We start from the raw sequence: 7294 nt of genomic DNA, 5'->3' as shown, positions 1-7294 counted from the left end.
AGTCCCTAAACTTTTGGCACCAGGGACTGGATTTATGGAAGGCAATTTTTCCACTGACGAGTTGGTGGGGTGGGATGGTTTCAGGACGATCCCAAGCGCATTACATTTATTTTGCACTTTACTTCTTTTACTATTACTTTGTGATATATAATGAAATAATTATACAACTCACCATAATGGAGAATCAGTGGGAGTCCTGAGCTTGTTTTCCTGCAACTAGAGTAGCTGTAGATACAGATGAAACTTCTCTTGCTCACCCACTGCTCACTGCTCTGAAGTACTGATCTGTGGCCCTGGGGGAGTTGGGGACCCTTGGTATAATGCATCTGGAAATTGACAAATTATCTGACATATTGTGAGCTCTTAGCTTTAGGCCAAGCTGCACCATTGCTGGATTTAAGAGTATTCAGGCTTATCTGGGGAACCACATAGGCAGGCCCCACAAAGCTCCCTTTGTGTGAGGAGCTAAGGTCACCTGAGAGAGAACTTTTCCCAGAGAAATCAAGCACAACAAAGCTGATCAGGTAACAGACCTTTGGTGGAAGGAGAAGGACAATTCTGAGCACAGAGTGGTGATTGTCAGTTATATTTATTTCCGAGAACAATCTCCAGGGACTTACACTGCAGTCCTGTGAAGAGGGGAGTGATGTAAGCAAAACCACAAAACTGCATATTCGTTACCTATTGTGTATAACAAATTAGCACACATTTAGTGGCTAACAACAACACACATGTACCATCTCGCACAACCTGGGTATAGCTCACCAGGTCCTCTGCTTCGGGGTCTCTCATGAAGCTTCAATCAAGGTTTCCAGCATCTCATCTGAAAGCTCAACTGGAGAGGGATCTGCTCCCAGCTTCATATGCTTGCTAGCAGGAGTCAGCGATCTCTGTCCTGCTGGACTGGGGGCCTCCGTTTCTTGCCTGCTGACAGCCAGTAGTTGCCCTAAAGTTCATTTTCACTGGGTCTCCCAGACACGGATGCTTGCTTCATGCACTCAAGTCCAGAGGCAGTCAGGGTACTCTGCTAGCAATACGGAAATTACAGCGTTATGTAATTTAATTATGAAAGTGACACCCAATCGCCTCTGCCATAATCTGTCAGTTAGAAGCTAGACACAGGTCCCACCCACGATAACGGTAAAATGGTGACATGGGGCATGAATAAAAGGAAACAGATAAGTGGGGACCATTTTGGAGTTTCTCTGCCTCAAACTGATTTCAGAGCTCAAAGTCACTGAGGTCTCAGCAACATGGTTTTAGTACTATTTTAACAGAGTGCTACAGAAGAGAAGAGTACTTAGTGATGGAACCTCCTTGTGAGTCTGAGAGCACAGAGGAGCTTGAGGGGACTTAGGAGCCAATCTAAGGCTGAAGAGCACTAAAACACACTTAGAGTTATTTGTACTTTGGTTTAGGATTAGCCTAAAGAGGGAAATACTCACGTTTGAATTCAGTAAATGTAAGTACCCACATGGTGGCAGTAGACACCAGGAAATTCTTGGTATTATCCCCCACTGAGGTAGACTAGGACAAGTTTATCTTCCTACATGGCAACTCTTGTTTTCCTTTTTGTCTCATAACGTTTTTCTTAGAAGTCTCAAGAACTTCCAGGTCCTCTTCAAATGGATATGATAAGGGATTGTCTCCTTCTTTATTTATGTATACTCTACTACAGTCTCCTCAAGCCCCACAAACATGGGCTAATCCATAGAGACTCCCTCAGAAATCTCTAGACTAGAAATAGGCACCAGTCTCTATATTCATGTTTACCTCCAAGTCCCAGAGGGTACAAGCCAAGTTCTTCTAGTAATTTCATCACCATACTTCCATGACAGCTCCAGGGGAGACCTACATGTTCTGCGGCTCAGCAAGCATCCAAGTGAGAAATAAAATGCCCCTCTCTGGCTTCTTGCAGCAAGCTTAGCAATCTTTCCAATTAGCTCTCTCAATGCTCTCCTGTGTAGATCTAATAGATTCAGCCCCAGGGAAAATGACTGTGGGAAGAAATGAAAAGAACAAAGATTCTGGAGTTATGATCAGTTTGAATAGACTCCTTTTCTATAAGAATACCCTCATAAATCAGCTACTGCTGGTGCTCCAGGTCCTAGGCAGCCCTAAAGCAAAGCCTGTTATGCAGGAAAAAATTCTGAACTAAAAACAAGCACCTCCATTAGAGTCATCCATCAACAAGAGAGCCAAAAAGGTGGTCTGGATCAATTCCAGCCTCACTCTCACCTGTTCCTAAGTACTGATAAGAAGAACACAAGGATTTCTGGACAAATAAAAGGAGGGCCTTGAGGGAAATGGGCCAGAACTCCTGCTATTATAGGCCTGTAGGTTCCCACGTTCTGTTCTATGGCACTAATGGGAGCTATTTCCACCCCAAACTTAAAAAATGTTTAGCCTCAATTACTTATTTTTAAATATTAGGGTTTTTAAAGGTTTCACAACTGGAGATAAGTGGGCCAACGCAATATTCTTCACACCCTCAGGCAGCCTCCATCCATCTAATGCAGCTGTCTGCTGAAATCTGCCAACAGGACAGTTAAAAATAGATGGCAGCTCCCTTAAAAGAGTTGCATGATTGATTTATACAGTCTTCCATAGTTATTTGTCTAGCTCAGTTGTCTCCAAACATTTTGCCTGTATACATGTAAAAGAAATTTGAAAAAGAATGCATCATTCATGAATTTTTTAAGTTGACTAATATTTTTTAATATGTTTAAAAGTTAATTTATCCTTGGATTAATATTACCTTCATGACTAGAATGAGTCAGTATTTAGCTATTCTGGTTTTTCATTTATATTTATAGCACTAAAAAAAAATCTTATTTTTAAACTCAAGTAGATGAGAATGAGTTTTGTTAGTAAAATTTATGATATATTAATATATTTTATATCTGATAATTAGAATAACTTAACATCAGAGAAGGAGAACTTGATTTAATAAAACTGGTTTTCTGAAGTTTAGGGTACGGTATCATAGGTGATTTTTTAAAATATTTTATTTTACATTCCTTATATATTAGTTTAGGTCCTACTTTTTTAAGAGCATGAAAAAGAATGGTGGGAAAAACAGAAAGACAAATAGGAAGAGAAATAGAAAATGTATCAAGTCTAGGGATGGATTCAGGTTTTGTTGGTCTAAAGCTTATATGAGATCCAGACCTCTTTGTGAAAAGAATACATTATAAATTTAAAAAATTAGGTGGAAAAGTAAATACTTAAATAATATTAGAATAAAATTATGACAAATTATACATTTTAAAAGGATAAATTCCATAAACATCATGTAACTTAGAAAATATAAGAATAACAATATTAATTCATATCTCTTTAACAATTTTTCTACACTTATTGGCTCAATACTTTTAATCATCTCTTCAAATGACAATTCATTTTGATATCATTTTCCATGGGAAAATAGATAATCAAGTGTGTTTTCCTCAATATAGTTGATACATTTTATTACTGATAATTTAGAAGAGCTACTTTTTGTTTCATCATTATTGGCAGTTATTGGTTAAGCCACATCTATCATTTTCTCCCAGTTTCTTTCTTAGGAGGTGCTTCTTACCAGGGCAAGACTTAAGAGTCTCCACTCCTTTGACTGGCCAGGCTATAGCTATGGCGTGGGGGCTCAGCACCAGGGCCAGCTCCACCAGGTCCTCCCTGCCCCTGCTTTCTCCCCTACCCCAGTGAGTGTGTTGCTCTGCTAGGACTCCCTCATGAGTAACTCATTATTTGGTAATAATGAGAGTATGAAAGAGTAAGGTAGTCAAACAACCACAGTTCATCACTGCAACTGTCCCATGCTACTGAATTTGGAACATCCCCTAAAGGGTGAAACTACTCCTTTACTAATGCCATGCCTCACCCTTACTAGACATTCATACAAGACAGGAAAAGGCAATGGCCTATGAAAGGTTTCTAAGAGCCTTCTCTAATACCAATACTCTGACTGTTCCTCTCAAGACTGTTTATCCTGAGTGATGCATCCTGGAAGATTTGGGATGAATAAGAGGTATTTCTTTTGAAAAGTTGGGAAATAGTGACTATAAAAGAGAATTTGAGAAAGGGAAAAGGAGAAACAGCATTTATATAAATTCTCTAATTGCTGAATATATTGTTCTCTGATTTGAGCCAACATCGATATAATTACTTCCATTATTCAAATCTTCTGTATCTTTTATAATATTTTATCTGCTTAACCTATCATCAATTTTGTGATACATGTTGAAATATTCCATTGTGATTGTAGATTTATCAGTTTTTCCCTATAGTTTTATCCACTTTTGCTTTGTAAATATTGAGTATATATTATAGGCATATACAAGTTTAATGTTACTGTTATATATTTTTAGTCAGTTGAATCTTATTCCAGCTTTTATCCTATTATATTGTAATTACTAGTTTATTTGTATGTTTTCCATTAGAGTATTATGAGAAAGGTCAGTGTTTGACTCATGAGTAAATACCTGCTACCACTATTATAGCTCAGGCTCTCATTACCTCTTTCCTGACTATTAATATAACTTCCTAACAAGTACTAAACTGCCAATTTCAGCCCCTTGACATTTCTATTAGGTTAATCTTCTTTGATTAATCTAAGAATCGGATCTTAACAGTCCTTTTTTAAAACTGTGGGTTCCTGCTGCTCACGCAATACAGTACAAACTCCATAACTCATCATTCAGATTTCTCAATGACCTGAAATTCACTCATTTTCTCCTCACATACTATGAAACCAATCAGAATTTGACTATATTCTGAAATCCTCATTAGCCCTACATAGATCCTACATCCCGTCTGCTTTCCACATACACTATTCAGATCATGGCATAATTTTCCTCCCCGTCTCTGCAAGTCCAGATCATTTTAAAACCAATCTTAAAAGCCTCTTCTGAAAGTTTTTGGTATACTCACCCCAATAAAAATATTTTCTCCTCCTTTTTAATGGTGTTATGAATTGGATGTTGGTGTTCTCCCAAAAATTCATATGTTGAAGGCTCAGCACCCAGTGTGACTGTATTTAGAGACAGACCCTGTGAGGAGTGATAAAGGTTAAATGAGGGCATAAGGGTAGAGCTCTAATCTGATAGGGCTGGTGCTCTTATAAGAAGAGGAAGAGACCCCAGAGCTCTCTGCCTCCACCATGTGATGACACAGTGAGAAGATAACTGTCTGCAAACAAAGGAAAGAGCCCTCACCAGGAATAAAACCAGTCGGCACCTTGATCTTAGACTTCCTGGCCTCCAGAACTGTGAGAAATACATTTCTGTTGTGTAAGCCACACAATCTGTAGTAATTTGTTATGACAGCCTGAGCTAATACAAATGACAATATACTACTTTAGGAATATCTCAAGTTTAGATTTGTTTGCATTGAATTATTGCTGCTCATGTGGCACAGGTACTTCTCAACTATTAATGTCCAATAATTCATAATGAGTCAAAGAATCCAGCAACCTCTAAACCAAAGAAATAATTTCATATGCATGCTTGCCAGCCATGTTTGCTTGTCAGATTTATATTTATTTGGTACCTTGTCATCAAAAACTCGAGTCCTTAACATGTTGTTTACAAGATATGTGTGCTATTTTAAAACCTAAAATGATTCTTTGCTGTATAACCCTTAAGCTCTGAGACTAAAATGTTTATTTTCATGGTTTGTTATGAAGAATTATGTCTACTTCTTATGTATTTAATACAGAAATTTGAATTTGACTATATTCTTCACTTACGAAATATTTGAGTAATATTTTAACTGAAAGTCTCTGACTTGACTGATTCTGTTATAATGAACTCATCCAGCATAAAATATTGTTTGAATTCTCCTAGAATTAAAAATAATTACCTATTTCCCTTCTTGCATAGGTTGTACAAATAGAAACAGCGAATGACTATTTAAATAGAATCATTTTTAAAAACACAGTGCAGACTCTCTACTTTTTCACTTATACAAATCTGCTTCCCATGTATATAGCATTTCTTTTGTCCAAACACTTTTATTTATACGTGACTCTGACAGTTACTGCATGCCTGCAATGTCTCATGAACTGTGTTGACACTGAGGACAAAATCATGAGCAAAATGTAGGAGAGACAGATGAAAACTAAATTCCAAAAATTACAGGTGACAGTGCTTACTATGCTCCAAGCCATGTTCTAAGCACTATATAAATCATTTAAGGCCCATAACAACTCTGAAAATAGGTTGTATTACTATTCCCATGTTAAGGAAATTGAGGCACCAAGAATTTAAGACCCAAGATTCCAAGCCAGGCAGTCTTGGCTCGAAAACACTTTCTTTGTATTTATTTTTAAATCCTTGCTTTTAAATACTCTACTCAATGGCCTCACTAATCACACAAGTAAATGTAAAATTGCTGCTATATTATGCATTAATAAAGAGATATACGGAGGCTAATAAGGGCCTCCATAATGGGGAGTTGGAGATGGCCAGGAAAATCAAGGAAGGCTCCCTGAAGAAGTCTGCTTTGTATTATTCTAAGAACTAATTTTCTACTTCAAAAGATAGAGCCAGAAGCAGATTTTTTTCCCCTAAAAGAGAAGGGTATCATGTACAGATAAAGACTCACAAGCTATGGGTAAACTATTATGTCCAGATTTTTGTTATTTCTGGTGGTGGGAGGATTGATGTGTTAACCACACTGAAGCCTATTCATCATAACTTGAAGCAGAAGTCTAAAGGAGAAAATTAAAACTCTGGATGGGGATGAGAGTCCCCAGAAAAACAGCAGAGTAAGAAGACAAGTTCAATTCAGTTCAGTCACTCAGTCGTGTCTGACTCTTTGCGACCCCGTGAATCGCAGCACGCCAGGCTTCCCTGTCTATCACCAACTCCCGGAATTCAACCAAACCCACACCCATCGAGTCGGTGATACCATCCAGCCATCTCATCCTCTGCCTCCCCCTTCTCCTCCTGCCCTCAATCCCTCCCAGCATCAGAATCTTTTCCAATGAGTCAACTCTTCGCATGAGGTGGCCAAAGTATTGGAGTTTCTGCGTTAGCATCATTCCTTCCAAAGAAATCCCAGGGCTGATTTTCTTTAGGATGGACTGGTTGGATCTCCTTGCAGTCCATGGGACTCTCAAGAGTCTTCTCCAAAACCACAGCTCAAAAGCATCAATTCTTTGGTGCTCAGCTTTCTTCACAGTCCAACTCTCACATCCATACATGACCACTAGAAAAACCATAGCCTTGACTAGACAGACCTTTGTTGGCAAAGGAATGTCTCTGCTTTTCAATATGCTATCTAGGTTGGTCAT

The 7294-nt window shown here is 38.3% G+C and overlaps 1 protein-coding gene and 1 long non-coding RNA gene across 3 annotated transcripts in view; one reads left to right on the top strand and one right to left on the bottom strand.

Moving 5' to 3' along the window:
* Positions 1–572: 572 nt before the first annotated feature.
* LOC104981735 lies at positions 573–5073 on the bottom strand. Its single transcript, XR_824408.1, has 3 exons — positions 4930–5073; positions 1774–1997; positions 573–1027 (listed from the first exon to the last, which is right to left on the bottom strand). It is a non-coding gene; the product is annotated as an uncharacterized LOC104981735 (long non-coding RNA).
* A 96-nt stretch (positions 5074–5169) lies between these two features.
* Positions 5170–7294, top strand: part of AGL (amylo-alpha-1, 6-glucosidase, 4-alpha-glucanotransferase) — a 101371-nt gene continuing 99246 nt past the window's right edge. The window contains exon 1 of one of the 2 annotated variants that reach the window (XM_010831000.1): positions 5170–5288. The gene's annotated coding sequence lies outside the window, so the exon portion shown is untranslated. The remainder of the gene's footprint in view (positions 5289–7294) is intronic. The other variant, XM_010830999.1, reaches the window with a different exon arrangement.

This window comes from Bison bison, unplaced genomic scaffold (assembly GCF_000754665.1).
Source record: "Bison bison bison isolate TAMUID 2011002044 unplaced genomic scaffold, Bison_UMD1.0 scf7180017864519, whole genome shotgun sequence".
Lineage (NCBI taxonomy): Eukaryota > Metazoa > Chordata > Mammalia > Artiodactyla > Bovidae > Bison > Bison bison.
The sequence above is the reverse complement of the archived record's forward strand: the minus strand, read 5'-3'. Positions and strand labels throughout refer to the sequence as shown.